Source organism: Pyrus communis, chromosome 4 (genome assembly GCF_041283825.1).
Source record: "Pyrus communis isolate YQ-2024b chromosome 4, ASM4128382v1, whole genome shotgun sequence".
NCBI lineage: Eukaryota > Viridiplantae > Streptophyta > Magnoliopsida > Rosales > Rosaceae > Pyrus > Pyrus communis.
Window position 1 is genome coordinate 15,332,016 of NC_142568.1, and position 13,068 is coordinate 15,345,083.

A 13,068-nucleotide genomic window follows, 5' to 3' on the forward strand; every position below is an offset into this window, starting at 1 on the left:
ATATTAAAAAAAATGATATATTTATGTGTTTGTATGTGCAAAGTTATTTTTATGTAATGATTTTATTGAGTTTCTTTTTATATGCCATGTGCACAATAACCTATATTTTTTATATGTAAAATAGTCTCAACGTACAATTCTTTTTGCTACAACATTACTTCAAAAACTAGCTAGTATTATTTCATGTTCATATATAATTAGAGATATTTTTAGTTTGAATTGGAGAAGGGTGATTATATGGGATTGGCTTGATAATTTTACCAAATAAGGGTGAATTGGCAAGTTTGTAACCATTAGGAATTTAGAAGTTAATGATTGGTGATGATTCATCCCCCAAATTTGGAGAGGTGGGATTTTATATCCCTTATAGTTTGGACATGGCCTTTATGCATTTGTCCACATGCATTGTAATGATTATAATCATGATCAATTACTAATGTTTCCAATGATTGATAGCCAAGTGTTGCAAAAGAATTGAAACGTGTCCTCAAAGGCTTAATTGAGGATTCCATTTCTTTCTCTATAAAGGCAGATGGAGGAAAGAACACGGGGAGGAAGAGCACACACCAACAAGAACCTAACAGCAACAAGAAAGATCTCTCATTCTCAGACCACTCTCCCCACCATCCCTTTCTTTTACCGTATGTAAAGACTTTAGGCCATCTTCATTGTATTTTGTATATTTCTCTTACATAGTGCAAATGCATATGCAACTCTAGTGGATGTAGCCGATTTGGTGAACCACTTAAATCTTTTTGTTCATTATTACCATATTTGCAAGCTTTCATCTTAATCCCGAAGACAATTCTTCACTTTTGAAACCAAAATTTTGACATACCATTATTAATAGAACAGTACTGAGTTTCAAAATGAACTACAGCTTTATACATAAATAGTCCAGGCATCCAACATCCGTCTTCTTCATTTTTCACATGTGTCTGACCACCACCACGATACAACAACTGCTATGCTTGGCTAGTCACACTCACCAATGGCAGCCATGACGAACGAGATGATGGATGAAGCCACTGTGGCTACCACTCTACATGAACCACTTTGGAAATCTGTGAAACTCAAATGGGGTTATGCATCAATGTCACCTAGAGAGAGATGGAGTAAAATGGTAAAGTAATATTTCTCAATTATATTTTTGTGTGTTATCAATACTTTATTATTGATAATATAATACAATTTTGGCTATTAACTATTTTGATTAGTGTTGCAGATTGTAGCATGCGATTTTTGATATCCATATTACTTTGCATATACATAAGAATGCAAAGCAAGAAAAAAAGTTGTGCGTTGTGTCAAGTGCTCACTTGTGTAAAGTGTTTGAGTTGTGAAGATGCTTAAGGGCTGGAGAATGCCTTGAATATAAAATAAAGAACCTTGTATATGTCAGGCGTCGAGGGAAACGCTTGAATATACAATTGGGCGTCGGAGGAAGTTCCTATATAATAAAGTGGAAATTGAGAATTTAATTATGAAAAATTGGGTTTAAGGGATGAACGGGAGTTAACTCATATTCTAAGGTATTCGGAGCCAAGTGGTATAAGCATGATATGAGACATGCAGGCTTAGATGCCTTAGGTATGTGTTAGCAGGGTTTGAAGGGAGTGAGTACATTTATGCACCTTATTTGCATATATTTTATGCTTTTTCAAGAATTCTCACATTTTAGTTATTATTTTGTTGGTAGTTTCGGTTGTAAAGTAATTTGTACACTATTTTATTCCACTGCGTATTCAATAAATTTTATGTATGTAAAATTTTGTTATACGATGTATTGAGTAATCGTTACAAATTATTTTATTTTATTTTCTCCCATATCTTGGTTGTAGAATTTATTTCTATAGCTAAGATATGTCTCACACCCACTTGTGAATAGTCTTTATTCACGAGTTGGAGCGTGATAGGCTAAGGTCCCACACACGTGGGTCTTTTCGGCCACCCATCGGAGCCCAACGACTATTTTTCTCATCCAAGGGCTCTGATTCATTGGGCCAAGGTTCAGATTGTTTTTTTGTTGTAGTTTATATTTATAAATTTATTGAACCCAAAGGCTGAGATCGAATATGATTAAATCTAACAGTAAAAAAAAAAGAAAAAAATCTAACAATCCAAATTTAAATCCAACGGATAAAATAATTAAAATAATTATTTAACTTAAAATTCACCTAAAAAACACTATAAATACCTATGTATTTGTTCAAACATTCACACAAAATTCCCTTTTCTCCTACAATTCTTCCAATTTTTCTTTCTATCATCTTCCAAAATCCCATGTATTTGTTCATGTGTTTTGTGTTTATATATCTCTATCATGTGGTTCATATTCTTCCATAATGTTTCATGAGTTTCATATGTCGATTTAGTGATTTTTCAATGTATCAAAATTTAAATATTTTTAGGTTAAAATGTTCATAAAATTAATTTAGGATAGTCCATATATATATATATATATATATTTTAAGAAAAAGTTCCTAAAATAAAAAATTAGCCTAAATTCATTTTGACACACCTCGACCTGGAATATCCACCTGGACTCCAAATCGAGCTATGTTGGCTGACAACAGGAAGGTGACGAAGCCATAACGTGTAGTGATGTGGAGAGTGTGAATAGATTTAAACCTAAAAGTGTCTAAATGTAAGAGTGCACAAGTGAGCTGGATTGACCCCAATGATGTCAAAGCATAAGTAAAGTACAGTAAAAGTAGGATAACAATTATACCATCGAAGGTACTCTACTATACCAACATTTTCCAAGACTCCTTGTCGACCCAAAAACTCTGCTACTAAAACCTGGAGGGGCGAAAAAAATAAAGGTGAGTGGGCCTAAAAATAAAGCTTTGTAAAAACCTTTTTGAAAACGTAATAACCCCTCGCTGTAAAACAAGTATATATAACATACTTCGTATAATATGAAGATACTTACCATAGCCAGCTATATCTCAAGAATGAAATACATCACAAGATTTCGTAATCAAACACATAACATCACGCAATCACAATATCTCGCATAAATGAAAATATCATATCGAGTGCTCATCGACATATGTTGACACACGAGTTCATGCAAAGGTATTCTAACATGAACAAGATTGCGTGTAAATAAATGATTTATGCTCTAGTATTACAATCATGTGAAAACTGACACTATACGCATCACATACGAGTCCTAATTGCCTATAGTGATTTAGGATAGGATTGACACCTACAATGGATCCAAAGTGAGCATACAAGTGAAGACTGGCCCTGGCCTAGCCAAGAACTAACACCAGTGTAGCACATGATGAGTAGTAAACGTAAATATGGTATGCCACAGTAATTCGATAATTCTAGTCACATAATATTATTCATAGCTGTAAATCTAATTAAGGCATTCCCTTTATAGTAAGCTTACATGTGCATCCCGTAGGATTATTTCATAATCTCCCAACAATACGACATTTCTAATAAAAGTTAATTTAATTATGGCATCACGTAGAAATTTCATTATTAAGTATGTATCAAAACTAAATACATACACACACACACACACACACACAATATATATATATATATATATAAAAGAAAAAAAAAAAAAGGCATACTCACATATACTTGCGAGGTTGCAACAGTTCGAACTAGGAAAGCAGAGTCTCCGATAGTAATCACACATAAGTATAATATTAGGACCCCGTTAGTAAAACTCAACGAAAACGATTAAATTTGGGAAAACAGAGTGCAGATTTGGAATCAAGGCATCGAGATAATATGAGAAGGGTCCTGGGCAATTTTCATAAAAAGTCAACGGTCAACCCCTAAAAAGTCAATTGAGCCCCCGAGACGGTCAACTACATTAAAACTTTAAAATTTCACTAAACATATGTCAAAAACGGACTCCAGGCGTCGAAATTAGCTTATAAAGGTTTTTGAGAAAATTTCGAAAAGGTCAACGCAAGGAATATTCTAGAGAATATTCCAAGAAATATTCTAGAGAATATTCCAAGAAATATTCCAGGAATATTTCGAATCCATTCGGAAATAGGTCGGGTTGAATTCAGGTTAGGGTTAATGGGTCATAGGTTTGGGCCCCTTCATGGATCAAGTTTTGAGTCTTTTTTTTTTCTTTTTTTTTTTTTTTTTTTGGTATCGGGTCAGGTTAACCTGCTTGGGCTCGTGGGTTGCACCCGCTGGACTCAACATAGAAGAAGGCCGTATCTGGGCTAGTTTGGTCAGGAAACTTCCCAAGCTTTGATTTGGGTTCAAAACTCAATCATTTTCAATGATTCAAAAACCAAATTGAAAAAAGGACACTAGGAACAAGAATATACCATAGTGGTTTCTCGCCGTGGCCAAAGTTGGTCGGAAATGGCCTGCCAAAATCTCAAGCTTCGTCAGAAACTGAGAAAATAACCTCCTTGAATTATCTCTATATCAATTCATCGTCAAAACACATAGGGAATTCAACACATTTACTTAGAACATCACAAGTAATCAGTTTAAGGTCATTGAAACCTTACCTTCGCCGTAAAGGTGAGATTCTCGCCTAAAAATTTAAGTTTAAAACAGAGCTATGTGTGAGCCTTTGTGCACTCTTTCTGTAACCCAAAGCTTAGATTAAGTTTGTAGGGTAAGATGATGGTGGTCTGGTGGTGTGTCAACCCTGTCAGAAACAACGACGATAGGTGATGGTGGTCAGGTTTAGTTCACTACATTGTGCAATGAGTGCAATAGAGATTTAAATAGAGAGGTTAGAGAAAAAGAGTGATGAGGTGGCATCGAAAGAGAGGAAGAGTAAGGTGAGAGGGAGAAAGGTGAAAGAGAAATCCCGAGAGATTTGGAGACACATAAGAGATGGGAGAGAATGGGGTGTGGGCCCTATTGGCTCACAAAACAAGGTCACAAAATACAAAACAAAAAAACCTTTTGTAAATGTAAATTTACTAAAATACCCTTGGTATTCGGTTTTTTGTAAAATCTTCATCGTATCTTCGAATTCAGTTCTGCTTGCGCCTACACGTTCTTAACATCAAGTACTACAAGGATATGATAAGAGAATGTTTCGCACGCCTCACGAAATGGCGGTAAAATTAGGAACGGGTTGTTACACATTCTATAATCTAGGGCTAAAAATTTAACCCAGAAAAGTTGGAGCATAAAAGCTGTTTTTGGATTAATGCCTAAATTTTCAGGGCTAAAATTTTTAGATTTTAACCCAAAAATTAGAGATGTCATACATATATGACAAATGGATTATATATAACTATCATGATTTCATTGAAAATGCTTATACCAAGTGAAAATTGGGTGGGATATTGTTATTATGTAATTTGAGATTATTGCTAGACATAACAAGGCGAGTTGTTAGATGGCAATTCAAGACAATTGATTATAGATCATAATTGGATGAGGTATTGCTACTATGTAATTTGAGTGATTTTATTTGTAATTTTAATTTGATTGGATTTTTCGTTTTGTTGTTGAATTATTAGATTTTTCAAATTTTGTATTTTATTCATGTTTTTTGATTAGGATGTATTCACATTTAATACATTAGTAGTAGGGAGCGATAATGATGCTTGCTTTCGTATTTTTTTGGGTAAATTACAATGAACTACCTCAATTATTGGGTCATTAACAGTTTCATATCTCGTCTTTAAAAGTTTTAATGTCTTACCGTATATACGAATTTGTTGCAATGTCATACCTTCCGTCATTTTGTCTGTTAATTCTTTGTTAAATGCTGACGTGTCTTGAAGCAGGACCCACTTTTTTGCGCCGTTCTTGAACACGCCCGACCTGACAAAAACCCCATCTGGGTTCGGGTCGACCTCGCCGTTTCGCGCGCCTGGGTGCAGATCGACAAAGGGAAGGGGATCCATGGGTGAGATGGAAGGATGTGGAGATGGATGAAGATAGGGTGACAGTGGGGTGGTGAAGGAAGGTTAGGGGTGTTGGGGTGGGGGGGGGGGGGGTGGACACGGGTGGATGGGGAAGAACATAAGAAGAAGATACGGATGTTGGCGTGGGTGGGGAAGGGGTTGGGGGAGGAGGAGGTAGTGGTGCGTGGAGATGTTAACGTGGGTGGGGAAGGGGTCGAGGGTTGCAGGGAAGGGATTTGGGTTTTGGGTGGGATAAGGGGGCGGGGGAAGAAAGGGTGAGGGAAGGGATGGGTCCCTATGCCAAAAAAAAAAATGATTTTATTTTTTTTAATTTTTTAATATTTAATTAATTAATTTTTTAATAGAAAATGGGTCATGTCACTTGCCGCGTCAACATTTTAACGGAGGAATTGACAAATAACTGACGAAATGTATGAAATTGTAACAAATTTGTAGATAAGGTATGACATTAAAACTTTTTAAAGACGAGGTATGAAACTGTTAATGACCAATAGTTGAGATAGTTCTGTGTAATTTACCTTATATTTTTTAAGTTCCCAATAAAAAATTTTATAATTAAGGGAATGGGTTGATTATAAAAAGAAAAATAATTTTAATTTTTTTGGGTACTTGACTTTCGGCTTTAGTGAGTTAATGGCATATTTGTAAATAAATGGATGTTTCTTATGAGTAATGTTAGAGAGACTAGATTTGTAGATAAAATTTTGTAAAATAAATGAAATAAAAGTTGATGATTGGATTATTACTTAAGAATTACTAAACATGCTTAATTTTATTGGCGACACATCATTTAGGTTTTAAATTTCTCTACAAAATTATTCTTCCTAATATTACCCTTATGTTATTATAGAATTAGGCTGACTAATTCAGTGGCATTTTTGTAATTAAAACGTGATAGATTTGGGCTAAAAGAGAGATTTTTCAATATGATCGGTACACGGAATGCTACATCACATATCATTATATAAATTGTGAGATATATGTGTTAAAAATTTAATAATTTAAAATATAAAATTTCTCATCACTTATATAAAAACACGTGGTATACCCTTCATATTGCTGGTCACAACTCAAAATTTATCGGGCTAAAGGAGATAGGATTCCGTTAGGGACAAGGATTGTCCACCCTTGCACTTCCAGTGCCCTCCGGTGCCTTCTTGTTTATGTGGTCACGGTTAAGCTACGTTAATATTTTATATTACTATTCATTTTTGTCTTATTATTTCTATAAAAAATAATATAAAATGTTAAGATGACTTAATCGTAATCACATAAAACAAGAGGGCACGGAAGGATATCGAAAATGGAAGGTCGTACAATCCTTGTCCTTCCGTTAGGGTCAGGGACTCAAATTTAATTTGGAGCTTGCGTGTTGGCCTGTGATTCCAGCACGTGGGCATAATATTAATTTACTCAACATGTCTACTTGACGAGAAGATGTTGTGTAAGATGATCCATGGTGGTGGGCTATGGCTGTTGTGTTGTGAGACACGAATGAGACCCGTTGAACATAAATAAATAAATCAAGGGTGCGGTGAGGAAATTTTTGTGTGTTTACAACGCTCATAGACACGTGGTCTAGATGTCATATCCTAAAATTTCTCCTACTAAACTGATTTGCTGTTAGATTTATACATCAGCGTTGATACGATCTCATGTGGCAATGATAAGAGAAAATTAGAATTATATGTCTCATTTTAAACATTTATAGATTAAAAATTCATTCATTTTTAACTTTAGATTTAGGTGTTTTAACTTTTGATTAAACAATCTATTCCACATAGATTCCTAATTTAGACTTTTTCAAATTTATTTTAAATTAATTTCTCCACTAGAAATGCCTTCAAATAATATTTATTTAATTTATTATCTTTATCCTTTCCTCAATTTAAAAATTCAATAATATCCAAATAGATAATAACCAAATTAATTGAGGACCGAGAGACTTAAATTATTAAGAACTTTCAATAGGATAATATATATAAATCGTTTCTAACTTGGTACAATCTTTACTACTGTAAGCGTTAATATTCTTTCTCATTCTCTATTTTCTTCGTTAGAATTCAACTACGATTTAGGTGAAATTAATGTGTCATCTTTCTGAACAAAAGCATTAAAATGTACCAAAACAAGTTATTTTTAAATTAAAACGTAACTATGCTGAATTGAAAGTCTTCATAGTAAATTAAAATGTAATCATGCTGAATTAAAATATACCCATGTTAAATCAAAGTGTATTGATGGATTTTAGGTACGTTTATTTTAAATGTACAAATATGTATGTTTTAGTAACTTTCTATTTTGTTGTTTGTATCTACATTTTATATGTGTGTATTATGTATTTGCCAATTATTTAAGGAAAAAACTTTTGCAAGTTGTCTTTTAGGTACATTCCATGAGTCAAGATAAAACACCAGTGTTATATGAGTATTGGAAGATTTCAGATTTTCATAATTTTATGAACTAATGACAATTTTTAAAATTGTAAATGCACGAATAATGAAAAGAAAACGAGATAATTTTCTAAAATGAAATTAATAATCCCCAAATTTATAGGAGAATGTTTAATCAAAATTTTAAAAGAACCAGATGTTTAGTTTAAGTAATTAAAAAACAAAACACCTATATCAAAACGTCCCCCAACTAGGAAAATTGATGCCATATCCCTTTTATTTCTATTTGTTAATGATCAAAGGCTCTATTTAATACATATTTGGAAAAATGTTTATTTATTGTTCACATTACATGTATATTAATATTAATTAGCCTTTGTGGATAAACTCATAAAAGCAATGAGTTCTAAGCATTATAACATGCAATAAAACTATGGTTAATACTTGCATTCTCCTTTTGGAGGAACAAGCCATTCTCCTGTTTACAAATAACATACCATTGTTGTAACATCCCACATCGCCCAGGGAAGTGATCCTTAAATGTATATTCTCATCCCTACCTAGCACGAGGCCTTTTGGGAGCTCACTGGCTTCGGGTTTCGTAGGAACTCCGAAGTTAAGCGAGTAGCGCGCTAGAGCAATCCCATGATGGGTGACCCACTGGGAAGTTGCTCGTGAGTTCCCAAAAACAAAACCGTGAGGGAATGGTAAGCCCAAAGCGGACAATATCGTGCTACGGTGGTGGAGCGGGCCCGGGAAGTGATCCGTCCCGGGCCGGGATGTGACAATTTGGTATCAGAGCCAATCCCTGGCCGGAAATGTGCCGACGAGGACGTCGGGCCCCTAAGGGGGGTGGATTGTAACATCCCACATCGCCCAGGGAAGTGATCCTTAAATGTATATTCTCATCCCTACCTAGCACGAGGCCTTTTGGGAGCTCACTGGCTTCGGGTTCCGTAGGAACTCCGAAGTTAAGCGAGTAGCGCGCTAGAGCAATCCTATGATGGGTGACCCACTGGAAAGTTGCTCGTGAGTTCCCAAAAACAAAACCGTGAGGGAATGGTAAGCCCAAAGCGGACAATATCGTGCTACGGTGGTGGAGCGGGCTCGGGAAGTGATCCGTCCCGGGCCGGGATGTGACAGTTGTTGTAAAACTTCATAATTAGAATTGTTCAATTTGTTGATTTTCATTTAAAAATTATTTCTTCAAAAATTCATTTAAATTAGAGATCGTTTAGTCATCCACATGTATTGAAATAAATCACCGGTGTAAGTACCAAGTAGCATATCAATGGTGAACTGTTCAATTATTTGGTACATTTGGATGATTAAACGATCTCCAATCTGAATAATTTTTTTGATATGGATGATCTTTAAATGAAGATTAAGAGATTGAACAGTTCAATTATGAAATTTTTATGATTATGATACATTATTTGCAAGTGAGAAAATAGACTCATCTCAAAGCAAGAATGCAAATATTATCCTATAACTATTTAGATATACAAGACTAAATTGTCATAGCCCTTTTCTTTTAATTTAAATTTAGCCAGTCTCTCGAACTTGTTCCATCTATTCAAAACATCTCTCTCATTCTCTCTCTGACCCAATTTATAGTCTTTGTATGAAACTTTCAAAATTTCAAAGACAGCCATGATCTCAAGTCTCAACTTCCTATACTCTGAGGTGTAACTCCAGCAAGTTGGATCTGATCATCTGAGAGCTAACTCGATTGATTTTAAAACCCCTAATTAACAATATGGCTACGCAACATGCATTGACCCTAACGTCTGAGTCATTTTTTTAATTCGCGTTGATAACAGCTTAAGCTATACCTAGATTAATTAACTTTTAACCACTATGGATGACCTCAGTAGTTGGAGACGAATTCTAAACATGTATTCCACACAGTACATTATGGATTTCATTCTTAACGCTGGTGAATCACACGATGGTAGTCAGGTGAGATTGAAATGTCTTTATAAGTCTTTCTGACCCAAGTGAACAGTAATAGCGAAACCATCAAACTGGTATCTTTTTTAGATTAATCAACTTTTCATTTTCATTTTTTTGTTTGACTAAAGTTATTATATTCCAATTATATAATATTACATCCACAAGCTGGCCTTGGCATGTACGTCGACATATATAAAGTTGATTAAAATAAAAGGTATGCTGCAATACTGGACAAATGATACATGTCATTCACAACATAAAATTAAGGGTGGACAAAATTGTATGATGAGAAATTCAGAAATGAAGGAGAATAGTGTCGAGCAAATTAAGTCTGAGTAAAAGATGTTTTATATAATTTTTTAATTTGGGCTTTTGAGATTTGAAATCAATTCATTGAGTTTGATTTTATCTATCATTAATCATTTTAGTTATTTTGTAAAAAGTCTTTGTTAAAATAATGATCAGTGACAAAAATATCATCAATAACAAATAATATGCCAAAATAATTTAACAAAGATCTAGTGTGTTTTTGTAATTATCTTCCTTATTTAATGGATATTTTTTTTTAAAGAATAACCAAAATTATTGACGATAAACAAACTCAGAGACTAAATCTATCAATTTTAAATCTCAAAAATCAAAGCGAGAAGTTATGTTAATTTCAGAGATTATTTTGATTAAAAACTTAATACCTTTCGACACCACACATGCATACTATTAACCGAAAGAGACACGACACGACTAGCCCAAAATCCAAATGGCAAAATTTGCAACGTTCAAAACGAGAAATTATGTTAATTTCAAAGAAAATTTTGACAAAAAGTTTAATATTTTTCGACACCACATATCATGCTATCAACCGAAAGAGACACGACACGACACGACAAGCTCAAAATCCAAGCGGCAAAATTTGCGACATTCAAATAGGTATTTCATGCATAATAATGTAAATTGTACTTATAGTACTTGTAGTTGACACTTCTAGGGACAGGTAGCATCACCCAGACAGAGTCTTGAAATATAGGCAAGCCGGAGAAGGATTGTTTCCCTTTTTTTTTTTTTCTTTTTTTTTTTTTTTTTTTTTTTCATTTCTTTCTTTTTTTTTTTATTTAAACGGTCATAACTAAATCATGTCAATATATTATATTAATTTTTTATAAAAAAAAAAAAAAAAAAAAAAAAGATAAAATAGAGAATGTTAGGAAAAGAGATGAAAATGAGTGAAAATAGAAGATGAGGGAATCCTAATAGAAAGCTAAGCCAATGCTACTTGCATATTTGACTTTTGATAACGGCTATATTAAAATAGACAAGAATTATATTATATATGTTCTGTACATTTGACCTTTGATGGCAGCTTTTTTCAGGTTATAGTATAGAAAGTACGGCTGGGCATTTGAAAAAAAACAGCCGTTTCGGGGTTTTTTTTTTTTTTTTTTTTTTTTTTTTTTTTTTTTAATTTAATTTAATTTAGTTTTTAAATTTTTGGTGGTTTAATCAAACTGCACCAATCTTAATTAGTTTGGCAAATGGTTTTTAAAAAATTTTGGATGCGGTTAACCGAATCGACCCGTATATACTTATTTATTTTTATAACCATAACTAATACGTATAGTAATATAAATAATTATTTATTTACGAGTTACTTTGTATCCACCATATAAAAATAAAATATGATTAGTTTAAGAGTCCATTTTCCTTTCATTCAAAAAGCAAATAGCAAAAAGAAAAGACAACCTTTATATGCCAAAGGCAGAGAGGAATGACATTATGAAAGGAAAACAAGGTCACCATTTGGAGAAGGTAGTAGCTGCTCTTTGGTGCTCTCCTTGAGCTACATCATTTGTGTTTTTCTTTGAGCAATTACTCATATTGGTGCTACGTTCTGTAGCTTTTGAGAAAAGAATTTGTTATGTATTTTCGTCTTCACACAAATTGAAAATCTATCCAAACCAACCCGTCACTGTGGGTTAACTGACTTTATCGGTTTTAGACCCAGCTTGATCATCTTAGCCATGCCCTCTCTCTCCCTTGTTAGTTAAATATAGGCCACAACAAAAACCAAATTTTGTCTCACCTACATGTCATTTTAGCATATATCAAATATTAATTTTTTTTTTTTAAAAAAACCTATCTTCCCACTCCCACTTTCTCGGCCTCTCTCATTTCCATTTAAAAAATAAATTAAAATATTTACACATACAAAGTATTTAGACATATAATAATAATAATAATAAATGAAAAATAATTTACCTAAACTAACAAATCTACAAAGTATAGGTAAATTAATTACATATTCTTAATTTTTTTTTTGTTATTATATATATTATTAGTAGGTATACATTATTCATATTTATAATACAAGTTTCCATGTGGGGTTTATTGCTTGTCATAGGTGAGTTATTATGTTAATTGACACTAGTATATGCCCACACACAAAGTGTGTTTTAAATTTTTTATTTTGTTTCAAAATTGAAGGAGGGAGGAAGAGTGTGGGAGAGAACGTGAGAGTGGGGAGAGAGGGAAAGAGGTTTTTTTTAAAAAAAAAGTAGAGATGTTAAAATCACTTGTAAGTTCTTATACAAAAAATAGCAAAATTTTGTTTTGTGAAATTATGTTATTGTCATTACCTTTTTTTTGTTGTGATAGAAGACTAAATAGTTTTTTTCATCATTTTTTGGTTGACAAAGAGAGTTCTATTAATATGTATTTTAGATGATTGGGGCGTTGTGGCATAAATTGTAAATATATTGTGATAATAGGTCACTTATTTATCTACCAGATAAAAAAATGTTAATTGAATCAAAATTCATTTACCTACATTTTAAAAA